Raw genomic sequence first — 19,834 nt, 5'->3', positions numbered from 1 at the left:
AAAAAAAAAAAACTGTAGGCCACTGATCTTGATGAATACAGATGCAAAAATCATCAAGAAAATAAGAGCAAACCAAATTCAATGATATGTTTAAAGGATCACTCACCATGAGCTGTACATCTGAGAAAGAGTACTCATACCTGGGATACAAGAACAGTTCAGTATATACAAATCAACTAATGTGATGTGTCACATTAACAGAAAGGACAAAAACCATAAGGTCATTTCATTAGATGTATACAAAACTAAGTCACAATGAAAGCTCTCAAAAAATCAGATTTAGGAGACATGTATGTCAACACAATAAAGACTACATGTAGTTAGGTCCCATCTTATATTACACTCAGTGGTGAAAATTGAAAATCTTTCCTCTAAGAACTGGAATAAGACAGGATTCTCAGCACTTCTCAACACTTTTATTCACATACTACAAGAAGTCCTTACCAGAACAATCAAGCAAAACTAAGAAATATAAAAGTATCCAGAAAAGTAAAGAAGTAAAATCATGATTGCTAACAACACAGTAACACAGAAAACACTAAAGATTTCACCTAAAAAATTTGTTAGAACTAATAAATGAACATGTATAACTGTATATAAAATCAACACACAAATAAAAAAATCAACCCACAAAAATAACATTTCTACACACTGACAATGAACTACTGGGAGAAAAAAAATCAAAAAGAGCAATTTCATTTACAATAGCTTTAAAAAAATCTAAATTACTTAGAAACAAATTTAACCAAGAAGATGAAAGACTTGTACATTGAAAACTACAAAACATTATTGAAAGAAACAAAAGAAAACACAACTAAATGAAAAAGATTTTCCATGATACTTGACCAGAAGATTTAATATTATTAAAATGCCCCCACCACAAAGTGATCTACAGACTCCATCCAATCCCTATCAAAATGTACTTTTCATAGGAGTAGAGAAATAATTCTAAAATTCATATGGAATCACAAAAATTCTGGAATAGCCAAGAAAATGATGAATGAAAAGAACAAAGCTCTAGGCATCACACTATTTTGCTCATATTTGAAACTACACTACACAGTGATAGTAATTAAAATATAGCACTGGCATGAAAATCAACTCGCTGACCACCAGGACAATAAAAATACCAGTAATAAATTTGTAGGTACATTTAGTTGATTTTTTAGAAAATGCTAAGTACACACGTTAGGAAAGGGATATTCTCTTTGATAAATTATGTTAGGAACATTGTATATCTACAGGCAGAAGAGTGAAAGTAGACCATTTTCTCATACCACATATAATAATCAATTCCAAATGGATTAGAAGTTAAACATATGACTGATTTAAAAAGGCAAAAACATTTATATGATTTGAAGGGAAACCGGAGTATTATATGGCCCATTTAAAAGAACAGCTATTAAATTATCAGAAAGACAAACAATACAAATGTTCTCAGGGATGGAAGTTCATTTAAAAATGAAAAATGAAAGTACCATATGATCTAGCAATCCCTCTTTTAGATACTTACCCAAAAGGTTTGAAGTAAGTGTGACTGAGAGATCTCTATGCCCACGTCCTTTGTAGCCCTATTCACACCAGTCAAGCTGTGGAATCCACATAAATGTCCATCAACCTGGCTGAGTGCATAAAGAAAATGCAGTACTTATCAGACAACAGAACACTATTCACCCCTTTGAAAGAGAAACTGTATCATTTGCAACACCGTGAAGGAACCTGAAGGACATCACTCTGAATGAATGCAAACCAGATGCAGAAAACCAAATACTGTATCTTCTCACTTACCCAGTGTGTGGAGTCTAAAACAATCAGACTCACAGAAGAAGGAAGTAAATGGTGCTTACAAGAGGGAGGGCAATCGGAGGCATGAAATGATAGTGAAAGGATACAAAGCCTCAGTTAGAGGAGAGAAATAAGTTTGGGGTTGTCTTTTCCTTTGAGATATATTTCTCAGCAGCATAGTGCAAGTTGCAGTATTTGGTTTTCTGTGTCTGATTTACTTCACTCAGCGTATTGTCCTTCGGGTTCATTCACGGTGTTGCAAAAGATAAACTTTCTCTTTTTAAGGGGTAAATAGTATTCCATTGTGTATAAATACTACATTTTCTTTATTCGTTCAGCAGCCCATGGACACATAGTTTGATTCCACAACTTGGCTGTTGTGAATAATCCTGCAGTGGACATGAGAATACAGGTTTTGACATATAGATGTCAAAATCACTAAATTTCCAGTCATCTCACCACAAAAAATACAAGGTATGATCAAAACGTATACTGAATGTTTAAAAATTTGTTGCAGTAAAAGACACATTTCTGTTAATCCTTCTCAAAATACTCCTCGTCTTTCATGTCTTTTCATGGCTACCTCAATATCCTGAACTGGATCAAGACATTTACAACAATTTCCGTCAAATACAAACACTACGGTGTGTCCACATTCTCCTTCTTCACCGGATCTGGCACGATGCATCTTTGACTCTTCCCCAAAGTCAACATGACCGTGAAAGATAAACATTTTTAATGGACTGAAGGTATCAAGACAGCCAAGACAGTGCAGCCGAAGACACTCACAGAAAGGTCTTCCAGAACTGCTTCAGAAAGCAGCAAGAACAATGGGATAAACGTATTCAAAGCCATGGGGAGGATTTGGGGAAAGATTAATGGCAACTCTCTTTAGTGTAATGCATTTTAAAACACTCATCATATTTTTATCACACCACACATTTTATAGGATAGATATGTCAATTGCCTTGATTTAATTATTCCACATGATACTCAGAAGTCATAACATCATTGTACTGAGTAAATACATGTGGAAGTTTAAAATTTTAAGAATTTTAAAAGCAAAATGAAACCAGCATAATTAGGTTACAAGAGAAAAGGTGGAAAAAGAGAAAAAAGAGATTTTCCCCTGCAAGTTAGAGATGTTCTCAAAAGACAGAGCCTAGTTTAGTGCTAAGAAAGGAACAGCCCTTCCAGCAGAACAGCAAAAGACTGGACCCACCCAGGAACTACAGGCATGTAAAATCTGAAAGAAGAAAAGATGTGGGGCCCAAGAGCAGGGAGAGCTAGAAATATCTGTGGATCCAGGGGGCCATGGAAGATACGCAGAAAAGCCAGTCTAGGCTAGAATGTAAGGAAGGTTATTTATTTCCAAGTCTATTTCTTTCTCAGCATTTTGTTTACTTACTTATTTATTTATTTTGTCTTTACTCATTCTTTTAACTCCCAGTATGCCAGTGTTGTCATCCAATTGGCCTGCAGAAAGCTAAGGTGAAAAATAATATTAGATATGCACATTTTACTATATGGAATTATTCTAAAATTAATCTTTGTGAGGGCGAAAGGACCACTTGTGTAATTTTTTTTTATGTCAGGTATTATCTTGCAGTACTAATTTCAGTTCTTAAATAGAGCCATCTTTATTATTCAGGAAAAACCAATGTATAATATTGGATAAAGACTGCATTTATTAGTAAGCACTTCACCTAATCAGCCTGATAGTTACTAGTGGCCTGACAAGTGCTTATGAATTATGGCATTGCTTTTGGCAAAACTATTTATCTGGGTGACACGATATGTCACTTTTGAACTTCAACTTGACATCCATAAAATTACATTTTCATCAAACTGAAAGATCAAGCTTTCTATGCTGACTCACTTGGGTCAACACTTTGCAAATGCCTAGATTTACCACTTGAACCATAAGCCCTTTGTGAATAATTTTGTGCACTGATGTTTGATAGCCTAGGGCACAGATCATAATTCCTGAGTGGAAGAAGAGACGTCAAAGCAAAATGCATTTCCTTTATGCATACAGGATGACTTACTCCAAAGCATATTCTCATTAAGTCATTTTAAAGTCACTGGGTAAACACTAAGTTTGTTGAGCTTGTCAGGAGTTCAAACAGCGTCAGTAGTACAGTTTTTGTTTCTTAGGGATTAGGAAAGTGTATCACCTCCACTGCCAGATGACTTTCACTGGTGTAATAGACACTAGCTGCATTTTGTGATGATTCTCTTCTTCAGGTTAGGCTTCCTTTTAGATTCTTTAAAAATAAGCATTGAGGTAGCAATTTCAGGACTGGGGAAAAGACCTCAATTTGACTCAGAAGTTACCCCACCCTAAGCTCCTACTCACAGTAGCCTTGCACTACACTGAGGTATTATAGTGCTTGCCTTAGCACTCTATGAGGAGTTGGTTTTTTTAATACAAGCAATCAGATTTCGATCACTCACCCTGGTAGGTACTTGTAGAGTTTACCCCTCAGATGAGATGCTTGCCTGAAGGAATGATCTAGTACCCCCTGCAGTCTCTGTGGACAGAAATATTTGCCTGTGGTGAGCTCTAGTTATAATTCAGTTCTCCCATTAAAATATTACTGAAAATGAGGCAGGTTCCTCACTCGTCTTTACCAATCTGTTAAAAAAAACTGCAGAACTATTTCTGGAACAAGATTTTTCACAGTAGTTTTGCAAGCATAATACATGTCATTTGGTGCAATAACATAAATTTTGTCTTCTGAGAAAGATTCATACCGGTTATGGTGATATTGATATCAGAACAATTTTTAGCTCCAGATTTTTCCCAAGGACAAGTGAGAGAAACGAAAAATATGGTGATAGTTGTAATGACTTCACTAAGGGCTACTGGAAGAAATGGGAACAAAAATTCTCATTACAGATGGGAAATTTGATGCAAAACTTTGAGAAGGACACTGCCCAGGAAGCACCTTAAGTTAGAATGTTAGTGACAGAATTGACTGGAGTGATCATAAGGGTGAAAGATAAAGTGCCTGGGTTTGGGTGGGTGGGTGGCTGGCTGACTGGCTGACTGGCTGGTTTGTTATAGAGTTTCACTGTGTTGCCTAGGCTAAACTTGAACTTGTAATCCTCCTGCCTTAGCCTCCCAAGTGCTGGGATTACAGGTATGTGCCACCCTACCAGCAAAATGCCATCCAGAGAAGGAAAGTTGTATTTTGTTTTGTCTTGTCTTGTCTTGTCTTGTCTTGTTTCAGACAGAATCTCACTAACTTGCCCAGGCTGGTCTCAAACTCATGACCCACCTGGCTTAGCCTAAGTGCCAGGATTAGTGGTGTGCACCACCATGCCCAGTCTAATGGAAAAGGACCACTCAGATCTTAAATAAAGTGATACTGAATTCTTAGGAAAATGTTGGACTTAGTGTTAAATATTCAGCCCTTAGAATACTCTCTCATTGATAAGACTTATCATAAACCAGTATAGGTAATATTCTTATAAAGAATCTCAAATGTTAAAAAGTCATTTAGCCAGATGTGGTGGCACAGGCTTGTAATCCCAGCACTCGGGAGGCTAAGGCAGGAGGATCGTTGTGAGTTTGAGGCCAGTCTGGGCTACAAAGTGAGCTCAAGGCCAGCCTGAACTGCATAGCAAGACCCTGTCTCAAAAAGACAAAAAGAAAAAAGAAAAAATTAAAAATTAAAAAAAATTAAAAGTCAAGCTTCTAATTTAGGTGACTGAGAAAAAAGATTTATCACTCATGATCTCTTCTGTTGCAACTAACAGAAAATTCATTTGTCTGAATTAAATAGAAAAAAATCATTACCTCACTTAACTAAAAAATGCAGACAGAAAGAGTACTGATCTCTTTAGCCTCAGGTTTGTATATAGCCGGCCAATATAATCGCAAAGCACCTCATTTTTTCCATCTCTCTTGTCTTCCCCTCATGGAATCAGCTTCATCCTAAGCCTACCTCCCTCAGTCTCACAAGTGACTACCTGCTTCCTCACGGAAGCTAAAGCTGCAGAGAGCAGTTTTCTAGGTACCACCCACAGAACTTCTCCGCAGGAGGTGCACAGCAGGAGGCTCCTGAGAGACTCCGGAAGAACTGTGCTTCTTTTAGCTCTACCTTACCGTGCACTGACTCTTTTTCTTCCTTGCACTAACTTTAGTTTGAGAAAAAGATTTCTTAACTATGTCAGGCTTAAATCACTTTGGATAATAGACTACTACATAAAACATCTCTTTTCATATAGTTCAAGGATCTTTCTCTCTCTTTTCAATTTCAGGCTAAGCATGACCTTTTAGTAAGACCTTACTAAAGCTTGCAAGAAGTAGTCAAGACACTCCACGATCCTCAGGTTTTCCCACCATATGTTGCATAATCACGTCTCTGCCTTTGCAGGCCAAAGGTCAGAGCAGTAAACAGCAGAACTTAGGCCAATCAGCTGTTCCACGACTGGGAGTGAGAATACGTAGTTTTCCAGACTTTAATAGTGAAATGCTCTTGCTGCGCATGTGTGTTCACAAGTTCATCTCACGTTACATTTTTGGTGGATTTATTTAAAATGCACCATGAACAATGTAAACACAGAAATAGTTCCTGAGCATTCCAAACAAAAAAGAAATTTGTTGGAAAGTTCCTGAGGGTGCCTATAACAACACAAGGTTGGAAAAGTAGGTACTATACGTTGTGTCTGGTGGGGGGGTCTCATTGTGGGGCTTGGGGTCCCCCGTAATGACCTTCTGCCTCTCCAGATCTTTGCCTTCACTCTAACAAAGACTAAAGAAGTGGGGCTCTTAGCAGAAAATGATATAGTGCAGAGCGAAAGTTGATTTGAAGTGTGGCAAATGCAAAGAAAGCAGAAGAGCTATCTCAGTAATTTGTATATAGCAGGCCAATATAATTGCAAAGCACCTGCACTGTATCCTGTAAAGGATACAGTAGAGTGTAGAGCATTCTGCCTGGGATGCCCAGTGAGGATGACCTGTACTTCACACTTGTAGAGGTGAGTAAACTAACCCTAAAAATAACTGTTTTGCTGATTGGTATGAGCTAGGCCAATCAGATTCTTAGCCTGTGTTTCTGGGAAGGGGACACGGTTAGCATACAGTAAATGTAACACCTCCATAAAGGATACAGGAGAGTGTAGGGATCCGTTGGGTTCTTGCTGTACCCCGGGAAGGAACGGCGGCAAGAATGAGGAAAAAACAGACAAGAGACAAAAGCTGGGATCAGGTGCAGGCCCTCTCGCTCAGTGGAGAAGGGGAACTGCCCAAGAACCGTAGAGCATTTATTTATACCCTCAAGAGGTTGGTTCATTTTCACCTCGCTGTCCAGCAATCAGTTAACAAGCTACAAGGGCTTGTTTATGTGCTTTGAGGAGCTCCCGCGTTCTTGGGCTGGCTTCGTCCTGCACATGTAATTACTTTCCAGCTTCTGCGGCTCCCAACAGTAAAGTACATTTTCTCAAGCACATGGTACACGATAAGCATGCAATGATTTCACAATCATCAGCGACAGGTAAGTACGTGATGATTTTACAGTGTTAAACATCGGGTTTTGCTCCATGTTTGTCTCTATGTCCCCCCTAATCTACCCCTATTTTCCTCCCTCTGACAGGGCAATGATTTCTCTTGCTGCTTCTTGCTGAGACAAGATGACGTGAAGGGCAGGTGATGTTGGTCAAGAAAGGACAATCTAGGTAGTTGCGATGGAAGGAGCCTGGTAAGTAGCTCCATGGTAGGTTCTACCTGCAGGATTGCCTGCATTTTGAAAGCTTTGGTGCTGTACAGACACAAGTGTGAAACCACAGGCTGTCAGCTTGGTGGTTTGCTATGACCCAGAGACCACATCACCTCTACTTCTTAAAGGGCTCAGTCCCATATCTAACCCTCCTAGGGGTCTCAGTAGTCCCTACAATACTAATTAGAATATGGATTCTGTGTCTTTTACAAAGGCCATATACTAGTGAGTTAAATAAGATACAAGATTTCTTTTTTTCACGTGGAAAAAAAGAGAAGAAGGGAACGTGGGCTCTTTCACCAGGGTTCCTTCTGTCTTTCCATTGTCTGAGATAGTCATTGTTTACACCAGCATCAGCACCGAATCACCAACACCACATCCAGGATTCAGTGTGTGGAAAAGAGAAAGAGGAAGAAAAGAATAAACAACCTCTTTTTAGAGATGTGATCTGAAAGTTGTGCACCTCACTCACACTTACTGCTGACTGGCCAAAATTAGTCACAAGGGAAACCAGAAAACTCTGATATCCACCTAGGCAGCTAAATGCCAAACCAACAAACCAACACTCGTCATGTATACAGTCTGCGATCATTAATTGTGATAGGTCAATTTCATTTGAGTAAGGCCTGCCTAGCAGACTAGGGACGTTCTGAGTGCGTCTGTGGATGACTGACAGGTAGACCAGAAGACTGAAGGGAAAAGATCCACCCCAGACCTTGGTGGCACCAACCAATAGGCTTGTAGCTTAGATGGAATAATAAGGAAAGATGGACGTGTTCCCCTTTTAGAGACACTCCAGTCTTTGTCATTGTCTTTGGATGTTGGTCTCCAGTTACCTTGGCCTTCCAGAACAGACGCTTCAGCTTTGCAATGCAGATTCTTCTGCCTTCCATTGTAGATTATTCGGCTTTCTGATACTTACATCAGTGTCTCTACAGTGAGCTTCCAGGCTTTCAACCTTCAACTGACTGGATCCTTCAGCTCTCCAGTGACTAGATAGCCGTTTTGGATTTTTCCACCTCTGATACCACAGATAGCCATTGTGACTCTTCCACTTCTGATCCTGTAAACCTACCTAAGAAATCCTTTTGTATAATTATACATATATTTTGTATTGATTCTGTTCCCTTGGAAAACCCTAATACACGGTCTATTTCTAAAAAGAAAAATGGATATTAGACTATCTGCCAGATGCCACCACAGTAAACCAGAAAGTTCTGGATGGACAAGTCGCAGGAGAAATGTTATCTTTGAGTAAGAGTAGTCAGCTAGGGGATTCCCACTCGTGGTACAGATCAGTCATTGTTAACATAAGACAGTGTTTCCTATTGTCAGGGATACAGTTTCAGCTGCTTTTCTTTCTTTTAGTCACTCACTCGTGAGTCAAGGTCCTGGGCCTGGGCCACAGGGTCCGATTATTTAGTCCCAAACCATGTGCTCATGCCCTGGAATCCAAGTGGAGAGCTAGAAATCCTGCATTCTACCAAGATTATACCTAACAAGGGAGTCCCCAGAAATGAGAAGGTAGACCAGATACTTGATAACCAAATAAAAACAACAAATTTACATTCCAGATGGAGATATAGTTTCTCTGAAATTCTTTTTTTTTATGTTGTTAATCTGTTTAAAATATATGATTCTTGATGTCACGGTCCTGGTTGATCATCTGATGATCAGATGTGACTTTAGTCTTCCTTTAGTAAGACCAGTGAATCCCCACCAGCTTTTCAAATGATTCATAGGATTATTTGGGTTGAATGTTTTATGGATCAAGAAAGAGTTTAGGTGTTCCTTCAACCTCAAGGCTTCACGTACAAATGAGAAAGGGCTTTCTATTCATTTCAAAAAACATCATATTCTTCAATCTAAATCAATCTAAGAAATCATCATATCCAATATCTCTATTAAAGAGTATCTATAGTCAAAATATGGCTTTTAACAACTTTCTTCTACAACTGTTTTATAATTAAATTTCTCCGGATTGATCATGGCAAAAAATATTGATACTGGAATTTTCCTTTTTTGTCTGTAATAAATGTATATACTTTTAGAAGTGTACAGGCATATGACATGACGGGTCTGATCACTGTTTGGTCTCCAATATACTCTGTGCCTCGGAGAAAAAAAATTATAACACAAACCTGTATCACATGAGAAACTAAAAAGGTTGAATATGTTCCCTACACTAATAGAGTTCTGGAGTTTCAACAATATATCTAGCAACAAATGGGAAAATAATTCAGATTTTATTGCATTTTCCCTCTTATTTTTTATTTTGATAAATTAATAAAAAAGCAAGACACATTTTAAAAAGCTAATACATTCTACACCTGTTTTAAAAATAAAACATCTTTGAATGTGTATTTTCACACTGAAGTAAAAAGATACTGAAAAAAAAATGTTACTTAAATTTTTTGATTAATCAGTAGAAGATCATCAGTACAGCCAACCAATCATGTCTAGATAGGAAACAGAGTTAATCAAAGACACAAAATTTTTTAAAAAGGAAAATCTTGGTCCTGGATCCCATTTGCAGCAGATTTCTGGAGGAAGGGAACATTGCTATTTTGTGTAAAACATTTCCACTGTGGAGGACTTTCCCATGTTGTGTGATATTGAATATTCTAGGCCTCTAGGTATTACATGGCAGGGATACTTCATTATAATATACATTATGGTTATTATGTACAGTCATGATAACAAAGTTTATCACACATTTTCAAACGTTTCCTAAAAGGGTAAGACCATCATTACTTCCCAATAAATGATTTGCAATCTAGCTGGGAGACAAAGACGCAGCAGATGATCTGATCTGACAATCAGGGCACAGTCAGCGTAAGCTGGGAAATGATTCACAGAAGCACCTAGCACAGTGGCTTTGGAATGCAATAAATATTAAATGAACAGATAGATACATAAGTGAATGAAGATGGGACTTGACAGGATCTTCTACAATCATCAAACACGGAATCCTGATGCAGCATTTGGAAAACACTAAATAAACATATTAGGCCAGTGTGGAAAATGCACTAGCTAGGGTTCTTTAGAGGAGCAGAATCAATAGAAAATGTATGAACAATTTTGCAAGGAGATTTATTAGGTAGATTTACAGGATCAGGGTCTGGAGAATCTACAGTAACCATCTGCATGCTGGAGAGCTGGAGAATCCAGTAGCTACTCAGCCCAAGAATATGAAAGCCACAGAACAAGAGGACCAAGGATGCAGCACCAGCTCAAAGTTAGAGGTCTGAAACCTCACTGTAGCATTCGCAGTGTGAGTTTGTGCTGGATGGCCAGAGAAACTGGAGACCAGCATCCACCGGTAATGGCATCCTCCTTTCCCTTTTTATTCCACCCAGGCTGTGAGCCTATAGGTTGGTGTCACCCACATCCAGAGAGAGTCTTCTTCCCTCAGTTTTCTGGCCTATACCTCAACCATCCCAGACACACCCAGAACAGTGCTTCACTAATCTGCTAGGCATTTCTTAATCCATTCAAACTGACATTGTAATTAACAGTCACAGAGGATGTAGAATAAAAGTAGGATCCAGAGGGAAAGAGGTTTTATATGTCAGGAATGAGCTTAATTTCCCCACTCTGCCACTTAATACATGACCTTGGACAAGCTAATCAATTCACTGCACCTCTTTTTTAATCTATAAAATGGGTATAACTGCCTCATACAGTAGTTGTGAAGATTGAATATTAAAAAAAAAAAAACCTAACATAGTGCTTAGCGCTCCACAGAGTCCTAACCATAAACGGAAACTCTTATTCCTATTTTTTATTATGTTGTGGTAGCAAGTCGTATTCACACTGAAAATGTCAGTGCAGGAAATAATGAGGGGATGGAAGCAGCGTGTACCAGGGAGCTGGGGTACAGAGAAAGTCAGGACTGGAAACCAGCTGATCCCATGCACTAGTTTCAGAACTTCTTATTAAAAGCAATAAGGTGCCATCTGGCTGTTCTCCCAAACCACATGTCTTTTGTAAAGTCCTTACAGTAAGATTTATACCCTGATTTTATTTATAAATTAAAAATTTGATTATGGGCATTTTACATGTTTATATTTATGATATTTTCTAATTATTCACAATAAAATAGTTATTTTTCATGTAACTATTTCCAGAAATAAAACAACTTACATCAGAACAAATTTTGAAAACTGGAAATTCTTCAATAATGTGTTCTTTTAGTACATGTTTGCAGTAAATGCAGCTTACGGTCATCTTGTGGGGAGGTGACATATACTTGCTACAACTTGTTTTCTTTTCATTTTTAGTTCCCTTCTCCTTCCCTCTACCCTCTCTCCCTCCTCCAGTTCCCTTAACCCACTTTTCATACTTGTTAACATTATTAATCTTAGCTCATATCATGACAGATAATGTTCATGTTACCTGAGGTAATTAGGTTCCTGTACAAGGTATACCTTTATAATAAATTATTCTTATCATTGACATTTGTTAACATTGAACAGCTGAGATGGACTGGCAAACTCTTACCACTACCGTCTATCCCAAATGATCAGCAACCCACAGGAAGCCAATGACAATGACCAAGTGGCTTCTCCAGGAAGGTCATGATCCCACAGGAGCAGGAATGTTGGAACTCCAGGGCCTCCCATTACCCAGGGAAGCAAGGGGCAGAGGAGATGGCTAGAACTTTGTTCCCAGGCTCTTGGAACACAATACTTTCCCCATCAATTTTCACAAAAAGTCCTATCACAGAGTTACTTTGACTACTGGGCAAATATTTGAACTGGGTTAAAAGAAAAGACCATTTATTTATTGAAGGCAAGTTTTTGAGGAATTGTTTAAAGTTTCTTTCTAGGTTTTTCATGCCACACTGCATGAAGTGCAATAAATATTTGTTGCTATGATACATTATGCAAAATACAGTGAGTGTTACAGTTACCAGGCAGCTCTGTACATATAATTGTGCTCCTATTTCATAATAGGCGCACATGTGCTATCCCGAGTTGGGAACAAATTATTAGCATTAACGATTTTTGCATTCAAATGTGGATATAGATTGATGTATACTTTGTGAATAACATGGTAGAAAATCAACTGTTCGATTAATGTCATCAAACTAATTGGAAGAATGTGGTTTTTAATTGTACGTGTGTAGATATTGCCCTGCAATGAAATTTCTGTACATAACATAATGTTCATATCCTTGTACTTCACCTCTGATTTGGTCTAATCTATGAGAGGTCTCCAATACTCTGAATAATTGAATTTAAGTAACTAACATTAATTAACATTAACAACTTTTGAGACATTGTTGGAAAGAATTGTTTGTTTGTTTTCACATTATACCCACAGGAAATACAGACATAAAGGGGAAAAAGTAGTCCATCCCTTTTTACGCTAAGTGCTTGGATGATCCCCCTCCAGAACTTAGTCACAATAAAAAGCTACCTCTCCCTGAGCACTTGCCACAGGTACAATGCAAAGTGCTTTCCACACTTTCCTGCATTTAATCTTCCCAGGGATCCTTCCCTGGTAAAGCCACCCTAGCTCAGGGTTAAGGGACCTACCCAAGGCCACAGTTTACAAGTGGCTGGGCCAAGACTTAAGCCCTGAGTTTAGAGCTTCAATGCCCTGGCTCAAGACAGCACACTGTGGCTTCCTTTCCATGCATCATCCTAGGAGATAAAAGGCAAGTGAATCAGCCCATTTGGAAGGGTATCTTTCAAGTATCTTGGGATATGTCTTTGAAGGGGATATTTTGTCCTGAGCCTCTCCTCTACTCTCTTCTCTTCTCTCCTCATCCCCTCTCCTCCCCTCCCTTCCTTTCTCTTTCCTTCCCCTCCCTTCCAGCCCCTCCCTCCCCTTCTCTTCTCTTCTCTTCTCTTCTCTTCTCTTCTCTCTCTCTCTCTCTCTCTCTCTCTCTCTCTTTCTCTCTTTCTCTTTTTCTCTCTCCACTTCCTAGCCATCATGAGATAAGTAGCTTTTGCTCAGCAGCACTTGCTCCACCATGATGCTCTGGGGAAAGTCATTGTATGTCTTTCACAATTGCTCATGCCAAGTAAATAAAAACAATACCTTGCAAAAGAAGACTAAATAGTTACAGGAAGCCCGTGTTCTATGTTAGTTGTCTAAATGTAGCACATGTTTATTTTTAATCCTCACAGCAGTACAAGCTAGGTATCATCATTGTCAACCCTAATTTATAAATAGTAATTTGAAACAGAGAAACTAAGTCAACTGCCTGTGGTGACTTGGCTATACTCATATACACTTAACCAGCACCCAGCACCTCCTCTCACCAAGACTAAGCCGCCATGTTTGTATTTCCTACTGCATAAAGCAGTGGCTTCTTAGCTTTTTGTTGCTATGACAAAATACCTGAGGAATTCAATTTAAAAGGAGGAAAGATTCACTTTGGTTCATAGTTTCAGGATTTTCTGTCTCTGGTAACTTGACTCATCCCTTTGGGACTCTGGCAAGACAGCACAGTAAGGCAGAGAGCAAAAGGCTGAGAAAAGCTACTCACCTTGCGGTGGCCAGGAAGCAGAGAGAGAGGCTGAGAACAAACTATCCCCTTCAAAAGACACCACCCCCCCCCGTGACTGACCTCCTCCCACGAGGCCCCAGCTCCTAAAGGGCGCTCCACCTACCATCTCCCATCAATCAAGCCTTTATAACATGGCCTTTAGAGGTCATTCCAATTCCAAACTATAACAAAGGATCAAATTTTAGGAAGTAGCTTCACTATTTGAGGCTTAGAAATACCATACTTCTTTGCAAAGTATTTGGGAAAGTAGTAGCAAATGACTTGATTCAAGAAATAGTTAACCTTTGTAGATCCCTGTACTTTTTGTTTAAAACATTCTGGACTTCTATTTTCTTCTGTAAGACATAAAAGGAAAATAAAAAGGGAAAAATCTCATGATGAGAAAAATATTATGACCATATAAAATGGCTTTTAAAATGTATGGAGACTATACAAATTTTCTTTCAATAAGATAATCTCTAAATGGCCACAGAAATATTAACAAGTATCAAGCAATGCATTTTAACTTCCCAGAATTAATATTTAATTTGGTGTGCATATATAATCTCAGAGAAAGGCAATTTTAAAAAGCAAAATAAAGAAATAGTATAGTTCACATAGAACCCAGTTGCTGTGAGCCATCTCTGGGGTCAGATTTACATGAGTTAATCAGTCGATTAATTCAATAATTTGACCACCAGTGCCAACCTTTTTAAAATATAATCTCATAACCTTTGGTCCCATGGAAATGGAATTCATACAGATCTGCTAATCTGCTGCACATTGACTCCCTCAGGCAGAAAAATAAAATGAAAATTCTTCAATGTTCCAGTGCAGAAGAGAGGAGCTGGAGGCTGGAAGAGAAGCCATTAGCTGGATGCCCCTTCTCCCCTGATTTAATTGTACTGCAATGAATTGACTAACAAGACCCAAATGAGAAAACCCATCCAATTATTAAGCATTGGGTGTATCCACTACCCTTCATACACCACTGGCTTAATTCACTTTGGAGAGCAATGCAGATCTAAGCAGTTCAAATACTGAAGCACTCTTCTCCCTTGGAGAGAAATGGTTTTGTCATAAGGTTGCAGTCATCCTGTAGGATGAGAAAGGGTGTACAGTACAAAAAACTGAGACCCCAGTAGCAAAAAAGGAAGCCTAAGATAATCCAAAGAAATAGCATAGTTCTGTTATATGCCACACACAACTGCAGAAAGAAAAATAACTACCACTTACTGAGTACCTACATATGTGAAGCACTTGCTGAGTATTAGGCTGTACATAACACTTTGAGACAGATGTAGTATTAATAATAAAGCATAGAGTCAGGTTCTGTCACCTCTTCCTGTGAGGACTTTTTGATATTTACTTCCCTTGACTGTAAAAGCAATCAGTGCCAATCTGACTGAGAAATAAAAATCAACCAAGAAAAGGCACGTGTGGCAGAGATTGTTGTAAAGACTCCCAGTGTTCAGTAGATGCTTCCCCCAGACTCATTTCAGTGAAGTCTGATCATGTAAGGAAATGCTAGTCAGGTTTTCTTTTATTCACCATCCTTAGGAGAAAATATTGGCGTTGTTAGTCAGCTTTCCTATCATTAGGACAAAATACTTGACATGCACAATTTAAAAGAAGAGAGGTTTAATTTGGCTCACAGTTTGGGGAGATTCAGTCCATGGTTGACTGCTTCCAAGACAGAAGCGATATGGCCAGGTAAAACTGATCACCTCATAGCAGCAGCCAGGAAGCAGGAGTGAGGGAGGAAGCATGGAAGGAAATAACCCTCCAAAGACACGCCCCCAGTGACACACCTCCTCCGACCAGGCCCACCTTCTAACGTCACCATTAGCTACACACTTACCCACCTACTTGTGAGAAACACTTCCGTGAGCCAATCGCCTTCCACAAAAACTCACCTCTGAACACATGAGACTTTGCAGGGACGCTCTAGATCTAAACCACAAGTGTACACTCTGTTTCTTTTTGGTCCTTTTCTCCTGCAGCCTGGAACACAAGACCGCCACCTTGTAAGCTTGTGGCCACATCTGGTCAAGCAAAAATAGAAAACACCTGGGCCTCTGACACTGGAGAGAAGCATAGTCCTGAGCCATCTTCCCAGACTCCTTCAGAAAGAGAAGTAAGCTTCTGTTTTATTTAATTGACCGATCACCGTTATATTCTGATTTTCTATACAACCCGTTGTTAAAATACCACCAAAGTATATATTTCATTGGAGTTGTTTAGAATAAAATGAAGAAGGACACTTCAGCAAACCAGGCCCTTCTCGGATATATCCTGAGGGTCCATGTTTGTAAGTGCATAGCCTTTTCCTGCATATCACTTTCACATGGTCTGAATTCCAGCTCTAAAATGCTAGGATTCTGTTTTCCTAGTGCAGTACTCCCAAAGAATGTGAACTCGGAGGAAGAGTCCAAGCAAGGAGGTTTAAAGCCCACTAAGACACCACCCAGGCAATGCAGCATTACCTCCCTGGATCTACCTAGCAGGAGAAAGCTGTACCAGCCTGGAACTTGGCTAGTAAAGGGATCCAGAAACAGGTTTTCTATTTGGAGATAAAGGATAAAAGCCAGACAAAAGAATGGTTGAGTTGCCGAAGAGCTAAATCTGACCACATTGAACACAATCTGTGAAAATGAGAGGTGGTGGCTGTAGAGTGCTGGTGTCAGCGTAGCCAGATTCACTCTCCTGCCTTCTGCTAAGTGTTCATGAAATCCAGCCCCTACCCTCCCCCACTCTCCAGAGGCTCCAACATCTAAATGGTCTTTTGCCTTTGTCACGGTCACTGTCGGTCTGGGAGTCGTGCATACCAGTCCCTGCTCAGCAGTGTGACACTGAACAAATCACTCAGTTTATTCAGCTACGAAATTAGAAGGCTGGAAAAAAAAAACTGGAGGGCTGGAAAATCTAGTGCTAGCATCTCTTCCAAGGCAATAGTCGGTGATCCCATGCAGAAGTGTCTCTATTGACCCTCAGAACCCAGAAAGCGGCCCTAGTAGAGAGAATGATGCTTACTAGTGGCAGCAGCCACCCCCTCACCTCAGGGACCCTGAAATCCTTCTCACTAGAGTTGGCACCATATGAATTCTGCATCTTTTATACTTTCAAAAATAATCTGCCACCTCCGCTCACCACAGGTAGCCTACGTCACTTTCACAAGGGCTATTAGGCATAAGTGTACCATGGAAAAATTATGTCCTGTGTCTCTCCTTTTCCTCACTTTAAGGCTCCTCTTCTCTCTGTGCCTCAGCACTGTGTGTCTAGGTCAGGGAAAGAAGACAGAGAGCTTTAACCAAAGGCCTACCTGCTGAACTCCTGCCTGATCTCAAGGCTTGTCTCATCATCACTTCCGGAAGACCTTGCCCCATCCTCCCAGGTGATCATATGCTCTACTTGCTGCTTCTGAGACTCCCTAGACATGACTCTAGTAAGCCGACACTTTGCAATGTGTCACGTATGTATCTCCAACCACTGAGAGTTCTGTAAGGACAAGAGTCAAATCTTAACCACTATTTCCTAAGCTTTTATCTGACATACAACAGCAGCATAGAAAATATTCCATGAATAATTAATAAATGAATGTTCTGCTACATAGTTTTAAGCCCCAGGATTACCTTGGGATGTTAATTTGATGATAACCTTGCGTGGACAGTTACATGGCCCAGTATGTTGCTAACATAATACTTTCTACTATAATTTGGACCTCCTCCCTTTCATCCAGTACTCAGTGAAGATGGGGACAAGCAGCATGACCCATACCTCACTGACCTGGCTGGGGGGTCCCAGGTTCTCTTTCAGGCTGCAGAAATTTAATAAGGAGAAATCCTTCTTCAGAGAACATTTTTTAAGACTCTTTCAAGCTGGTAACCAAAGAATTGGAACAGGGTAAGAGCAGAAGGGAAGGTGCCACACAGCAGAGGATTGTAGGTGGTAAAGGGTAGAGTAGAAGCTTCACTAACCACTGTGGATTTTGTCTGACAGTCCCTAGTGAACCGACAGTGAGTTCCAATTTCTCAAGTGGCCTCTAGACCTACAAAACTGCATACTCCAGGGGCCCAAAGAGTGGGAGTTTGTCCAGTTTTGATGACTGAGCCCAAGAGAATTGAAAAAGACAACTATTGTTAATATCCGGGAGAAAACAGGGAACAAAGGGAAAATGGTAAAGAGAGAAAGAATTAGACATTCCCTGCTCATATTGAGAATTTGGAGAGGAGAGGATAATCAGGGAAAAGCTTCTGGGAGGAAGAAACATAAGCCAGATTGTCCCAGTGGTCCCAACAGAGGGGTCCCAAATAGAAGGGCACTTGTATCTGGACCCCCAGCATTAGCCAGAGTACATAAAGTTTCTGGACACCTTGGTTTACTCCAAAGTGATATGGTGCTTATTCAAAGAGTAGGTTTGACACTGCTGTAGTTTGTGATGTTTTCTCTTGGTTTAAAAAAAACTTTTTGGCAAAATCATGAATCCAAAGAACTTTCAACACCTCTCACGATCCAGTCTTTTCCTGCCTTCTGGGGTCCATACAAGTCATTTTACCTCAGTTTCCCTTCTGTATCAACTTGTATATTCCTGTCTCTTACAATACCTCATATCTCTGGAGACTCCTAGACACCATTCAGACCTTCAGTTCTTGAAATTTCTCTTCCTTTCTAAAGCCTTACTTGATCTGTACAGGTAGAGATAGGAGGGATAAATTTCCCTCTTCGGTACACCTGCCATTGCAGTATTTTCCTGAAGTTTGTAGATATGTCTGTCTTCCCCACTTAAATATGAGCTACTGCAAAGCAAAAATCTTGTATCTTTGTAACCTCAGCACATGGCACTAAGATATCTTAGGTTGTCAACAAATTACTGATAAATTTATTAATAATTAATCAGTAAGTATCCAGCTCACTAAAGGGATGTCTTCCATGATCTGAGTGAACTTAAAGTTAAGCCACCCCAACACATCCTGACACAGGGTTGCACACATATTTAATGAAATGTTAACAAATCTCTTAGACAATTTTTTGTTGGCAAGACAAGGATATAAAAGCTTGAGCACTGTTAAACACATACCTGCACTGTGATACAACAGTAGTCCAAGGGAAGTGGATGCATAGATCCACATAAACATCTGCATGTGAATATTCATAGCACTTTTATTCTTAACATTCAAAATCTGGAAACAACTCATACATCTACCAACGGTTAAGCACACAAATAAACTGTGTACATGCACACAGCAGATTATGAATATTATCCAGTGATAACAGAAAAATACGCAACAGTACAGATGAATCTCAAAGCAACACACTGACTAAAATAAGCCAGTCAAAATGTAAATAGAATATTATTTCATTTAAGTGATGTTGAAAAGAGACAAAAACATAATCTGAACTCCAGTGGTTGTCTTTGGTTGGAGGATTTGAATAAACTTTTGAGGATAATAAAATTGTTTTACATCTCAGCTTGAATAATGATAACATGGATGCATATATTTTTCAGAAGTCATTGAATTTAAGATCTGTGCATTTTAATATGTGTAAATTATTCCAAAGAAAAATTGAGGATTACTGTTTTGCAAGAACCACCTACTTCAAGAAGTAATGCTCTGAGCATTTTTCATTGGGAGACGGAAAACCTCAGGCATGTTCTCTTTGACACATCATCTCACAGGACAGAATATATAGCATTACACCTAGCATACTGACAGCACAAAATATAAGCCCTTTGGAAAATGACAAACTGTCACTCTATTGAGGAATCAAAGAGTAAAAAGTGTTGTTCGAAAGTCTTCATTAAATTTTTTTTCCTTGCCTG

Source organism: Chinchilla lanigera, unplaced genomic scaffold (assembly GCF_000276665.1).
Source record: "Chinchilla lanigera isolate Chin_1 unplaced genomic scaffold, ChiLan1.0 scaffold00057, whole genome shotgun sequence".
Taxonomy (NCBI): Eukaryota; Metazoa; Chordata; class Mammalia; order Rodentia; family Chinchillidae; genus Chinchilla; species Chinchilla lanigera.
This window is presented reverse-complemented; position numbering follows the sequence as displayed.